The 13,838-nt window shown below is 42.9% G+C and overlaps 1 protein-coding gene across 2 annotated transcripts in view; it reads left to right on the top strand.

The window, feature by feature from the left end:
* GPC6 (glypican 6) overlaps positions 1–13,838 on the top strand; it is a 1,157,112-nt gene that overhangs the window by 214,132 nt on the left and 929,142 nt on the right. The window contains exon 1 of one of the 2 annotated variants that reach the window (XM_075918824.1): positions 5,273–5,373. The exons of the other annotated variant lie outside the window; for it this stretch is intronic. The gene's annotated coding sequence lies outside the window, so the exon portion shown is untranslated. Of the gene's footprint in view, positions 1–5,272; positions 5,374–13,838 lie in introns of those variants that run through there. 2 annotated transcript variants of the gene reach the window in all.

Raw genomic sequence — 13,838 nt, 5'->3', positions numbered from 1 at the left:
TGGCAAAGCTGTGGTGTAAGCACAGTGATTTTTATTCTTTCATCATTTAAATTGCTGGGTTTTTTTTAAATGACAGAGTACTGAGACATAATCTTTCCCATTCTCAGCTCATCCCTTCTGTCAATCAGCAGTTTGGGCTAGTCAGAGTGCTTCCTGCTTTCTGTCTCCTATAAATCCTTCAGTTGTGTGTGCCTGGACACGGTCCCCCTCCACCCGTCCAATGTGCATGGAGCAGAGCCCTGTTCTAAAGTGCCATTTGTCCTCTATGCCAGTTGCTCAACTTAGGTGTAATAAAGGAGGTTTCTGGGGTCACTACTGAGACTGTATTCAGGGTGTATTGCTTAGAGGACTAGGGTCCTCCACTATAAGGCACACCCAACCAGTCACAAAGAGCACTTCCATTTACCACACTGGCTAGCAAGAAGTCATATAAGCAGTTCCCTTCAAATCTCCAGTTCTCCTGTGATACCACCTGCATCACTCCTCACCAAATCAAAACAGCTTCTTCAGACCAAATCAAAACATGTTATTCTGATCCCAAGGACCAGCCACATTCCCAGGTCAATTTATAACACAGATCTTACCCATAAAAGCCTGCTGTTAGCCAATTCTTAGAAAGAAAGAAAGAAAGAAAGAAAGAAAGAAAGAAAGAAAGAAAGAAAGAAAGAAAGAAAGAAAGAAAGAAAGAAAGAAAGAAAGAAAGAAAGAAAGAAAGAAAGAAAGAAAGAAAGAAAGAAAAGCTAGACTACAAGAGTTTTTCCGGGATGCCAAAGGTATCCCGGAAATACTCTTCTGCATCCAGGGACTCATTCCACGAGGAATAAGGGGGCTTCTAAAAGTCCTTAGTTCGGATTAATTTCTGACTGCCACGTGTAGCTGCAGGCAATCAGTTTGAACTAAGGGGATGTAAAAATGGCACCCACCCGGGAACATGCAAATGAAGCCCGGGATATTTAAATCCCGGACTTCATTTGCAAGTTCGAATGCCTACATTAGCCACCCTAATTCGAACTTTGTTAGTCCTTTCAAACTGGGCAAAGATTCTCCAGAGGTGACAAGCTGGATTGAAGACAAATGGAGGGACCCCCTGGCCCTCTATATGCCCTTGGCCACTGGAGGGACTCTCATTGTTCCCACTGTGTAAAAGTATGTCCCAAGATGGAGTTTGTCACATGAGAAAGTCACTTGTCCATGCATAACTCAGTCTTTTTCAGGAAGATGCCATAACCTACATTCCAGACTGGAGGTTCGCAGGAAAGTCCAGTCAGTATAGTTGGGTGCCTCCCACGCTTCATTGTTTATAGAATGTTCCTTGATGGGCCAATGAATGTAAATAATCATTCCCAGACATGCTGATTAGCTACTCTGTGGGTGTTATTCCAGAGGCTAGAATTTTTAAATCCACACACAGGGCTAATGTTCACATCTTCAAGTGAAAAATCAATACATGCATAGTATCAACAATACATAAATAGTATCAACAGAATTAGCTATAGTTATCATAGATTACTTCCTTGGCACACTTTGTACAAAATGTGGTGCAAATGTATACCAGTGGTTGTAGCAGTGATCTGTATGTTCATATTCCATTCCAATAATAACACCACACATCAGCAGTTTGGGCTAGTCAGAATCTCTCCTGCTCTCACTCTTCTATAGGTCCTTCAGTTGTGTGTGCCTGGCTATGCTCCCTGCCTCATTTGCATGGAGTAGAACCCCAGGATGATCTCTCTCCTCTGTGCCACATGCTCAGCTTGGGAGGCATCCAATCATCCTTGCTCTCTACCTCCATCCTGCATGCAGGCCCCAGTGAATGAAGCCCATTGTTTCATGGGGTTGGGTTGGTAACTGGTGACTCTTGGTTACAGTCTGGGAGAGACAAGTATCATTCTTGTGTAGGCTAACTAGCTGTAGTGCAGTACAAGAAGTTGCCTTTGGGCTTGCCCAGGTTTGTGCAGTCAGTGTCCAATATTTTCACACACAGCACAAGAAAGTGTTCATAATTTGAATTAGACAAATCCCACCTTGTCAGAATAGTGATAGAAATGTAGCCGTGTTAGTCTGGGGTAGCTGAAGCAAAATGCAGGACAATGTAGCACTTTAAAGACTAACAAGATGGTTTATTAGATGATGAGCTTTCGTGGGTCTGGCCCACGAAAGCTCATCATCTAATAAACCATCTTGTTAGTCTTTAAAGTGCTACATTGTCCTGCATTTTGCTTCACCTTGTCAGAGTACTTGCATGGCTGCAGTGTCAATTTAGCATAACTATCAGTCAATCAGGTGATAGCACCTGCAAATTGGGAGCTAAACTGCTCCCTTCTAGTATAATCTTGGAGTGAAGTTGACAAATTCTGTTTCAGTTTTTATTTTAGTCTAATTTTGTACAGCATCTACAGGAAATTGCCATGAGGACAAAGCTATTACCTTTATGAATCAGATCATCAGCCCATCTAATTCAGGATACAGCCATTGGGAAAACACTGCTGTGCTTTGTGTTTTTAAAGAGAGACAAAACTGCCCCCAGCAAAGATGATAGTCTATTGTTTATAAAGTTTCAGGCTTTTCCAGTACACTGATATTCAATGTGTGAACACAGTTCATTTTGTATGCCAGATTTAATTGGCATTTTAGACCTTGGACTTCTCAGTGAATGAACAGCCCCTGCCATTCTGACAGCTCATTTGATAGCAGTGATTGTTAACTCTCGTGGCAACCTGAGTGCGGTTTGAATGGTGAGATGCATTTTGTGCTGTATATCCTGCTGATTTCCTCAGTCCCCATTAAACATAACAAGCCACCTTTCTGAAGGTTGCATTGATTCTTGACCACAGAGCTTGGCTCTGTATGAAGCTAGCCTCTTCTCCAGAAAGGTCATACTGCCTCAGAAATCAGTTTAAAGAAAATATATACTTTTCTGCAGGCAAGAGTTGAGGTGTCACATTCCAGGATGCAATCCAGAGCAGCAGACCTGCTGCTGTCATTCGCAAACAACCTGACAATTTGTGGGTCAGACTTTGAATGCCTGTATAGCTCTAGCCAGCCAGAATGCTCTAGGCACACACTAGTTTCCACCAGTCTTGGTTAACAATTGCAGGAAAACTCCAAAATATTCCCTGTCCTGAATTTCCCCCCAAATGTATGTTCTGCACTGTGCAGGCCTTTCCTAGAACTGATCTGGTATTAGTGATCCATTGTGCTTATAAGGGGTCAGTAGTTTGCTTTTTTATTTGGAATTATTCAAACAGTTCAGTTTAAGCACAACAGTGGATGAATTTTGATTAAAGAATAAAACATATTCAGCTAAAAAGAGAGAGATTTTAAATCAGTACAACTATAAAGTTTTAAAGTCAGAAATGGTTACCCGAAAAATAAAGAGAAAATCCTTGCTAGGAACTAAAATGTAACAAACTAGACTTGATTCAAGGTAAAATCCAAATCATGTGTCCCTCGTGCACACTGACCAAATTGCCATGTCAGGCTCCCTTCCAAAGTCAAAAGGCTGGTTCTGTTGTCTTTGTAGGTGGAAGAGAGAGGGAGTGAAAGAGAGATTACTCCTGTGGTGGTTTTGCTTCTCCTTGTTACAGTCCAGTCACCCTTTGAAATGCATTATATTGAGGATTACCCCCATGCAGACAAAATTCCTTCCTGGTGTGAGGATGGATACATGGAATCTCATGGTGAAAGAGGTTCCATGTTGTTGCTGGTTAAAATGTAAATTGGTATGTCCCCGTGTCCCTTTTTTTGTCAAAGAATGCCCACTTGACATGTGGTCACCAATCAACTTTGACTACACCTGGCTAGAGGCATTACCTTGTCCTTTGTCTTTTAGAAACAGGTTTACTCTCTGCCCAGACTTATCTGCAAACATATTTCATTGAAGAAACCAGATTTCATGGGGGTCAGTGTTCCCTCTAAAATTTTCCATCCATGAGCAGAGTGAGTTTTGTCTTGTGTGCCAGTGAGGTCACATGAACTTGTTTGGATGTGTGCCACTGTGGCACCTGCCAGTGGTGTTGCCCTCCAAGAGACTCTCCCAAGTAGCACACCCCACCTCTTGGGAAGAAGGTGAAATAGGACAGGGACTGCCACTGCTCCTCATGGGGCTGGCTGTGAGTCCCCACCTGGGGCAGAGGGAAGCTGCTGCCAGCACCCAGGGTTTGCAGGAGTGGGGTGCTAGGGCTGGGACAATGGCATGTGGGGAGAAAGGGGTTACAGAGGGCTGGGGGCAGAAGGCTCTGAGGGGAAAAAGAGAAGTGCAGGGGGCCCCAGCCCCAGAAGCAGTTGCACCACAGCCCAAGTCAAGCTTTGGGCAGCCACCATGCAGCCAGCCCAAGGACTAGACAGGAAGCCACTTTGTGACCCTGATCACAGCTCCAGCCCTGGGAAAGGGCTGGAGCTAGCCCCAGCCACTGAAGCAACCACCCCTCCACATGGCCCCAGCAGCCAGAACGGGCCTGGCCCCCTGCCATACAGTCCTAGCACCCCAAGCAGGCCTCCACCATTCGGCCCCATCAGAGCCTGCCCCCTGAGCAGGCCCCCCAAGCCAGCCCCGACCTTCTGAGCAGGCTCCCAACCCACCCTACCCGCTCCATGCAGCAGGTCCTGACCCCGGCTGCTGGAGCAGGCTCGGCTCCCTTCACTATGTGGCCTCTGCCAGCCCACCCCAGCAACCTCACCACTATGCTGCTGCAGCTGTCTGCCATGACACTCACCTTCCACCAGGAAGGTGAGTGCTGCTACGCCACTCTGCAAAGTAGGTGGGCAGGTGAAGAATTTTTTGTGCACGGCCACACAGGTGTGCTCCTTAGTGGGAATTGTGATGGGGGTGACCAGATTTCACAGTCCAAGAGGCATTTTTCACAGCTGTGAAATTGTAGGGCCCTGCTCCTTGTCAATGATAGTCAATGGGAGCTGGGGACCAAGTTCCCCAAGAGCCTAAATCTTTAGAGTTGGCATACTTGCTTCACCTTTTGAGGATTGCTTTGTTTTTAATTTTAAAAATAAACAAACCAGCCCCACTTGTGTGAGGATGGAGAATGCTTTCTGTGTGCCAGAAGAAGGCTTCACTGCATTGGTGGCTTAGCTTACTTTGTTTCCCCCTGGGACACAGTGCTAGCTGTAGCATTCTGATCACTGATGTTGCTGTAGTATAGAGAACACTGCAGGCTTAAGTTGGAATCAATCAGCCTCTTAGTTGTGGGGGTTACTGACACCTGGTGGCAAATGTGAACATAATGAGATAATTGGCTCAGTAATGGGGAGGCTATGTAATTGGGAGGAACAGGACGGGAAAGGGGAGCTCAGACGATGACTTGACTGGAGATGAGAAAGCTGTGCTATGGTTGTCTGTGTCTGGAAACTAGTTTAAAGGTAAATGTAATTTAAAAAATGGATTCCTGTGTGTTTGTGAATAGAAGACCATGAAAACAGCTGAGGTAATGCTGCCCATTGTGTAGCTGATGAAGCACCCTGTGAACTGTGTTCATTGTTGAGAGCAAAAACTGGGTTTCCTCCATCTTGCTCCATTCTCTGAGCTTTTTAGATGTCTTGTGCAGCTCTAAGGTGCTTCATGTGCAATTTATATCAAGACTGAGGCAGCAGTTCAAATTTTTGGTGGGTTATACTATTGACAATTGAATAGGAGGCTGGAATTCCTAGCTATTTTAGTTATGTCATAATGTGGTATGCTCAGAAAGGTTAATGTGCAGTGATCTTGGACTTCCAGAACATGGAGTCAGGTTTAAAAAGACTACTTAATTTTACCCTCTGGAAGATAATGAAGAATGCCTAATGTTCCCGGTGGCAATAAAATGGTACTTTCGTCTGTGACTCACTGATTTTTAGAGCCTAAAAACACTAGGACTAAAAGCAGTGTCTAGAACTGTAACTTTTGTCACATGATAAAGGAATCCACTTACTAGATGAATGCAGAACAAGAAACAGAGGTTTACAAAGCATGTTTGGATGAGTTGACTTTGCTGTTATAATCAACAAAAAATTTTAAGAAAAACACTTCAACTCTGATTGTAATAGTTTGCAAAGTATGCATGATGGGAAAAGAACCAAGGTTGTTTAAAAGAGTTGCTAGAGTTATTTCCTTGTTTAAAATAAAACATCTTGGTCAATGAGATCTGTTTTTATATCCAGCACTCTTATCTCTTTCATCTGATTACTATTTGAATATGTTCTGATGCTTTAATGGTTATGTCATTCTAAAATCTAGTAAATCATGTTCTTTATTTCCCCAAGCTGTGAATTCCTTTGCATGAAATGTGAAAGAGCATCTGATAAAGATGGTATCAAAAGCACTAATCAGACCTGAATTAATGCTAGTGACCAAACCAACTACATTAAAAGACTTAAACAATAATTTTCAATAATTAAATCCATGGAAAAAACTCTAGCATTAATGCAACACTAAAGCTATTCTATGAAGCAACCATACATTCTAGATCTGTCTGAATATAACTAGTTTTCTAATTTAAAAAAAGCCCTATAAAAATCCAGTTAATCTATATTTTTTCTTAAAGGATTAAAAAAATCAACATGAATTTTTATTTAAATGTAGAATTTTATGGAAGAAATTGTTCATGTATAACCAGCATTGTGATCACTATTATGAGTAAATGTTCCCAGAAGTCTTTGGATTGGAAGAATTCCTATTGCTTGTTTAGTAATTCTGAATGGGAATAACTTACAAACAGAAAGATTCCTGTAGAAAGTTGTCATCCTTATAATGGAAGCTGAAACTTTTCAAAGGGCCTTAGGTATCCTATTATCCGGTGAATGTAGCTTACTAATAGCAACCAATTAATGAGAAAAAAACCCCTAAAAATACTTGAACACCTGGATTATTATTTGTAATTCTAATTGAGAAAAAAAATCTGTTCACAGAAGACTTAGGGGGCCATAGTCACTTACTATTTTCTCTTGATATAATATTTGCAATACATAATCCAGAATTTTTTTCCCTGTGGCTCTGTTCTTTTCAGTTGGTTCTATGGCTTATAGAAGTGGTCTCAAACCTTTTTAAGCACAAGATCACTTTTGAATTTAGGTCAATCCAGGATCTACCTCAAACCCAAATACCTTTGTCCCATCTCCTTCCTTACCCCTTCTTTGTGGCCCTGCCCAACACCATTCCTTCAAGTTTCCACCCTGCTCACAGGGAAAGGGGACAACCTGACATCAATTCTCCTGCTTCTGCAGGAGCAGCACAATACTGGGGGAAGGAGGGGCAGCTGAATTGCTGTCACATGATAGCCTCCTAGCCAAATGACGAGTGATCCTGACTCAAAGGCTGCAAGATCTACCACTAGATCCTGATCTACTGGTTGGTGATCAATGACTTATAGTCTATAGCTGGGAGGGGGAACTAGATATTCCATTTTGTGGGAAATTCCACAACTTAGAAGGTGTGGGTTTTTTTAATGGACTGGAAACTTAATTTCAAATTAAACACAATTCTGGAGAGGAGGAGGGACTTTCAAGTTAAAGTAAACATTTTGATTTGATATTTTTTGTTCTGGTGGCGTTACATTGAAATATTTTGATTTTCTTTTTTTATTAAAAATATCAAACTCTCAATGTCTCAGGTAACCATATTGGAGGTTTTCAGTGGAAATTTGTCAAAATTGTCACATTTCCCTGATATGTTTTTGGTTTTGACCAATTAGTCTTGTCAGAAAATGCCTTCTGGGATAAAATTCCTAACTAAATCTTATTGCTCCTTTCCTAGTTCTCCCTGATAACAGAAAGAAAGGCTAGGAGCCATTTTAAGGCAGTGCTGACTAGTATTCATGTAGTTGTAGTATTAAAGCACTGATCCTTCTAATTCAATATTTGGCCATACTACTCCATGTTCTGGGAATAGTGTATTTCATGTTGTCTCCAGGCAAGGGATTTTCAGCTATTTTTCCCTTGCAGACTCTGGCCCCTCCTCTCCTCATTGGTTCTCATGCTGACATATGCAGTTTTATGAGAACCCTACTAACTTTTAACACTTAGTCCCTCCCTTTCTCTTAACAGCTTCGCTCCAGTCATGCACGCATATCCTTTCTGTATACTAAAAGGGGTGTAGTCAACAATGCTTGTTCAAAAATAAAATGGAGCTTCATGTTCATTCGCTCATTCTGTTTTTCACAAAAGAAATGCCCTTCACCGGCATGAATATATTTATGGCAAAGTAAACCAAAGGTTATGAATCTTTGGTGGCAGTGTAAATGCCCGTTAGACAAGTTTCAGTTTTTTCTGTGTACTTTAATTGATTTTGTTCAATTTTGGGCAGTTAACCACTTAAAGAAACAGGGCTTAAGTAAAGATGTGTGTATGGTTCTAACTTAACAATTAGATGCATATTATTTATAATTGCTGTTTTGGAGTTAGATCTAGAGTATTACTGGAATAAGTTTATTCCTGGAGACACTCAAGACACACCATTAAGAATATACTGGGGCCAGCCAGATAGAGGCACTGCTATTTTATATTCCTTAGAACAGTGTTTCTTAAAGTTTTGAAGTCCGAGGAACACCAAACAATAATTTTTTTTTTTGAGAAACACTAAGGATTTTTGTTGTTGTTGTTGAGCGCAAAAAAAAGGCGGGAGAGAAGTTATTGAGCCAAAAAAAGGTTGCCTGCCCTTTTAAGCGTGGCCATTTTGAACTCTGTTGTTCTGTGCGGCACACCTCTGACTGCCCATACAGTTTAAGAAACACTGCTTTAGAAGCAAGGGACATCAGCAAAGGTATGGTCAGGGGATCCCCAACATTACCACTGGGATACTCAGGATCTCCTTTAATTTTAAAAATCAGGTGCCCAGGCACACAGGTGAGTGTTGCTTGCTCCCCAGTAACTCAGGGAGGAAAGAGGGGCTTACATAAGGAAACTGTCAAGTGCAGTGTGTGTGCATGCCACACATACTGCAATAATATTCTGGTACCGCAAAGTGCAAATTTACTGAGCTGTCATAAATGGTCCATTTTTAGCTGAAGTAGAAGAAATATATTTCTACCTTAGTGTGTGAACTTACAGCGTGGTGACAATGTGTAAAACATGTTTTTAATACTGTTTTGTTATGGTAAACTGGCAGTTATGTTTTGGAATATATTATACTTTTCAGAAGAAGCTTAGTGGTAGTTTAAACTTACTTAAAATATGACTGTCTGTAATAAGTCTGCCACATCCAGCACAGACAGTGTAAAAAATGAAAGTAAAAATTCAACTCATTACCCTATTCTGGCTGAACTTCTGTTTTCCCCTACAGACTTCAGTGATACAATTTTCATATATATTAGTCCAATCTAGCCCTGTGAAATAGAAAATATTTTTTGACTGTTTTATGTTGCTTGTGTTGGTGTTCTTATTTACTTAACAATTTTTCTGAAAAAAAAAATCAGAATTGAACACTTAGAAATCAGGGAAACCTGTGGGTTTTTTTAAATCGCTTACAGTTGTTAGCCCCATGATTCTAAACCAGAAATGAGCAACCTGCAGGACATGGGCAGCATGAGGGACCTGTGAGAGATTTTGTTTACTGTTGACCCATGCGCAGTGTTGCCAGATTCTACTGGTTTCCATACACATAGGAGTTTTTTTCCAATCCGTATTACTAAAGTAATACACATGTAAAGCAAGTGCACAGGAAGTGAGGCACATATTGACTGCACACAACATCTGACTGAGAGCTCTGGGCTCCCACTGCAGCCAATCAAGTTCTGCTATGGTTCATTCTACAAAACCAACAAATTCTAGGTATGCAAGAACTGTTTGGAAAATTACCATGTCTTGGTTCTGACAATCTTGCAGTCCACTGAGATGGAGGGTCACTCATGTGGCCCACTCAATAGCCTAGTTTGCCCATCAGTGTTTTAAACCATCTAGCTTTCTGTGTTCTTCTTTCCCCATTCCTTCTGTGTTGTCTCCTTCCATGCCTACTCCCTGTGCTTTCTTCTGTGATTCATATTGAGCAACCTTCACCTTCTCTTCCAAGTCCCTTCTAAAGGGACAGCACTAAGGCTGAAGTGCTGGCCTGACTGAAGTAATTTGGAATGTTGCTATTTCAATAGAGCTATTTAATGTGTGCTCTACTCTAACAGTATCTTAGCCCCCTCCAAAATTGTAAGGGTGTGTGGGGGAAATCTCAATGGCTACGTCTAGACTGGCCACAAATTCCGGAAAAAGGATGCAAATCAGGTAAGTCAGCATAGGGAAATCCGCGGGGGATTTAAATATCCCCCGAGGATTTAAATAAACATGTCCGCCGCTTTTTTCCGGCTTGGGAAAAAGCCGGAATAAAGCCCTTTTCCGGAGGATCTCTTATTCCTACCTGAAAGTAGGAATAAGAGATCCTCCGGAAAAGGGCTTTATTCCGGAGGATCGCACCAGTCTAGACGCTTTTTTCCGGCTTTTCCCCAAGCCGGAAAAAAGCGGCGGACATGTTTATTTAAATCACCTGCGGATTTCCCTATGCTGACTTACCTGATTTGCATCCCTTTTCCGGAATTTGTGGCCTGTCTAGACGTAGCCAATGTGTTTTAACCAACACAGCAGTAGCAAGTCATCAACTTGTGCCTTTTAGGGGAGGGGTGTCGGCTATTGTCTATAAATGATCCATTCTGTTAAGATAATTTAAAATTGAACTGTCAGTAACTATTTCAATGTCCAACTTTAGACATTTTTGTGGCTGAATATTGAATGACAATTCTATATTCTTCAGGTTGGTAAATCCTGGTTATATCTTGATTGACAAATGAATAAGGACCTGTAGATTGATACCAGAATTGCCTTCCAAGAGCAGAGCTAGTTTACTTCTTCATGATAACACTGTGTGATGTGATGAGTCTTTTTCCCACTGTGGTACATGCTTTCACAAGAATAAGAGAGAAGCACATTTATCAAAGAGACACCAACTTCTATTGGAACACTTTAAAACAAACAAAACACTTCATCATTATTAACATGAACTTTCCATACAAGTATTAACACATCTTATCTGTTCCATTTGTACTGGTTGTCCTTTTATTCTGAACTTTTACATTTTCTGGTTACAAATAGCACTTCAAACCACAACACAGATAAAATAAGTATTATTCATTTCTAATGACTTTTATGTCCCTCTATTTATATTTGTAGGTATTTTTCACTGTCAGTGATCCCAAAACTGTAGATGCTCCACCTAGGACAGCACAAAGAAATGTGTACGGGGTACATCAGTCCTGGTCCAGGCCCCACACGTAGTGGGATGGGAGCACCACCCAACTCTCTCTTCATCTCTGCTGTGCTCTTGCCTCCAATTGCAGCCGTGGCCTTAGCTCCTGGCCTGGCTGCAGAATCACACCTCACCCTGGCCCTAGCTGCTGACCCCAACTGTGGCTCTGCTCTTGGCCTGGCTCCCTGCATTGGCCAATGTCCCTTGCTTCTCTGCTAACCCTGGTCCTGCCTACTGGTGCTGGCTCTGCTCCTGGCCATGGCCTCTCCATTGGTCCCTGGTCCCATTTCTTTCCTGGGTCTCGCTCCCAAATTTGCCCCCTCAGTCCCAGCCCCATGTACATCCCTAGCTGCAGCCCTGGCCTCAGCCTCTGGTCCCAGCCTGGACTTCCTTACTTCCTGTACCCACCCTTGTTCCTGACCCCAGTTCCTACCTATGGTTCCTGACTGTAGGGCAGATGGGCTTAGCATGAAAAGTTTGGGGCCACTGCATCATAGGTTCACCTACATTGTAAAACAAAGAACCATGGCAGCGTATCTCAGCCCTGGTCAGCTGAGTTTCATGCTATGGGCCTAAAATACCGGTGTTCCCAGTTGGGCTCTGAAACCACTGATGGGGGTGGGTCTCACAGTCTGTGCGCCAGCACAAGAGAGAAGAGCTACACTGATATTTAGACTCCTGGATCAAGACCCAAGTCAATTGACCCAGGCTCTGAGACTCGCTGCTTCACTGTGTGGGTGTTGGAATTTTTTTGGGGGACGGGTGATTTTTTGCTCAGTGCAGGTATGCCTTTTTCTCTGCATGAGTTTCTCCTGTTTTTGTTGATCTTTCAGGTAGAACTGAGCTGGCTTTTATTTTTTAGTAAATGGTATTAATAAAACCATGAAAACTGACAGGCATATGGGGCAGCTGTAGTGCCTGATATTGCTATCTATCTTTCATGTACTAACTACCTCTTGTGTAACTTTTTTTAATCAGTAAATCTCAAAAGTATGTCCATATTATTCCTGTTTTACAGATGGTGTCTTTCTAAAATGCATTGTTTTAATAAGGGCATCATTCAATTTTGGATGGTTGGTATCACGCTGTTTCTGCCATCCAGGTGGTAATGACAATACCTGAAGGAAGGGATTTCAATAAATTCTGATGGAAGGTGCACAATTTTCTTATATTTGCATTTGATGTACTAAATAGTTGTTCCTTGGTGCATAGCCTGAAACCTAATCAGTTTCTCACCATGAGCTTACATTTTCTTTGAGCTCCATGCCCATAAATCATCCCGCAGATATTCTTGCCATAAGCTGTATTGAGACAATGATCCCTCTTTGCCATAAACTGTGTGTGTGTGTGTGTGTGCACGCGCGCGCACTTGTGAAAGAAACAATCTCTTTATTTGTCATGGTGAAAAAATGTGTAGTTGAAAGACTCTAGTACAGGGGTGGAGAACATTCTTCCCACAGGCTATCCATGATCTATCCTGGTTAGCCACAGGTGAGCTGCTAGACAGTTTGTTTATATCAGAGGTGGGCAATAATTTTTTTTTGGGGGGGGGGGGGGAGGAGATTCAAGATTTTGGTAAGTGGCCAAAGTCACTTTCTGTGAAGGGAGTGAGATGTCTAGGGGTTGGGTTCAGAAGAGAACTCAGGATAGGGCAGGGGTGGGGAACCATCAGCCTAGGAGCCAAATGCAGTTCCCATCTTTTCTGGATCCAAACTTCAGGGCTCCTCCTCCCCAGCACTGGGGAACCTGCTCTGGCACTCAAGTTCCATCTGCCCAACTAATTTTTCTGTGAGTCAGCCACCCCAACTCAAAAAAGGTTCCTCAACCTTGGTGTAGGGGCACAGAGGGTTATGATTTGGGGCAGAGGATTGGGGTGCAGGGTCTGAAGGGGTATGGGTGCAGGAGAGGATTCTGACCCCCAGTGCAGAAGGGAGTGCAGTAAGTTTGGGTTATGACCTAGAGCAGAGGATTGAGATGCAATAGGGGGTGCAGGTTTGGAGAGGGTGGATTTAGAAGAGGATTCTGGCATAGGGGAGGTACAGAGGGTTTGGTGGTGATCTGGGGCAGGAGGGTGTGGGGTGCCAGATGCAAGTTCTGGCTAGGAAGCACTTAACCTTGGCAGCTCCTGGACAGACACCCAGTGGGATGCTTAAGTAGGTTCCCTGCTTGCTGCAGCTGGAAGCCATTCGGCAGCCAGTTGTTGTTGGGGCCATATGCATCTCTGTGCTGCACACCTCTTGAAGAATCTTTGCTCCCACTGCCACTTGGTCCCATGCACCCCTTGTGGGACAGGGCCCCAGTAGCTGGGCACTTAGAGTAGCCTGGGGCTGTAGCAGCTGGGGAGCCTGTTTGAGGGACCTGGTGGGCTGCAGACCAGATCCAAAGGCTCTGAAGACTGGCTCCAGTCCAGGGGCTGTATATTGCTCACCTCTGGCCTTGCAGCTCCCAATGACTGTGGTTCACCATACCCAGCCAATCAGAGCCATGGAAAGTGGCTACCACTTCATACCCTAGGAATTGCAGGTCTAAACGGCAAAGTTACTTCAAGATAACAGGCCTTATTTAGAAATAACTTTCCTAGTGTCTACACAGCCAAACTGCTATTTCAAATAAATTCGAAATAGCAGAG

The sequence above is a fragment of the Pelodiscus sinensis genome, chromosome 1 (assembly GCF_049634645.1).
Source record: "Pelodiscus sinensis isolate JC-2024 chromosome 1, ASM4963464v1, whole genome shotgun sequence".
Classification (NCBI taxonomy): Eukaryota; Metazoa; Chordata; order Testudines; family Trionychidae; genus Pelodiscus; species Pelodiscus sinensis.
The sequence above is the reverse complement of the archived record's forward strand: the minus strand, read 5'-3'. Positions and strand labels throughout refer to the sequence as shown.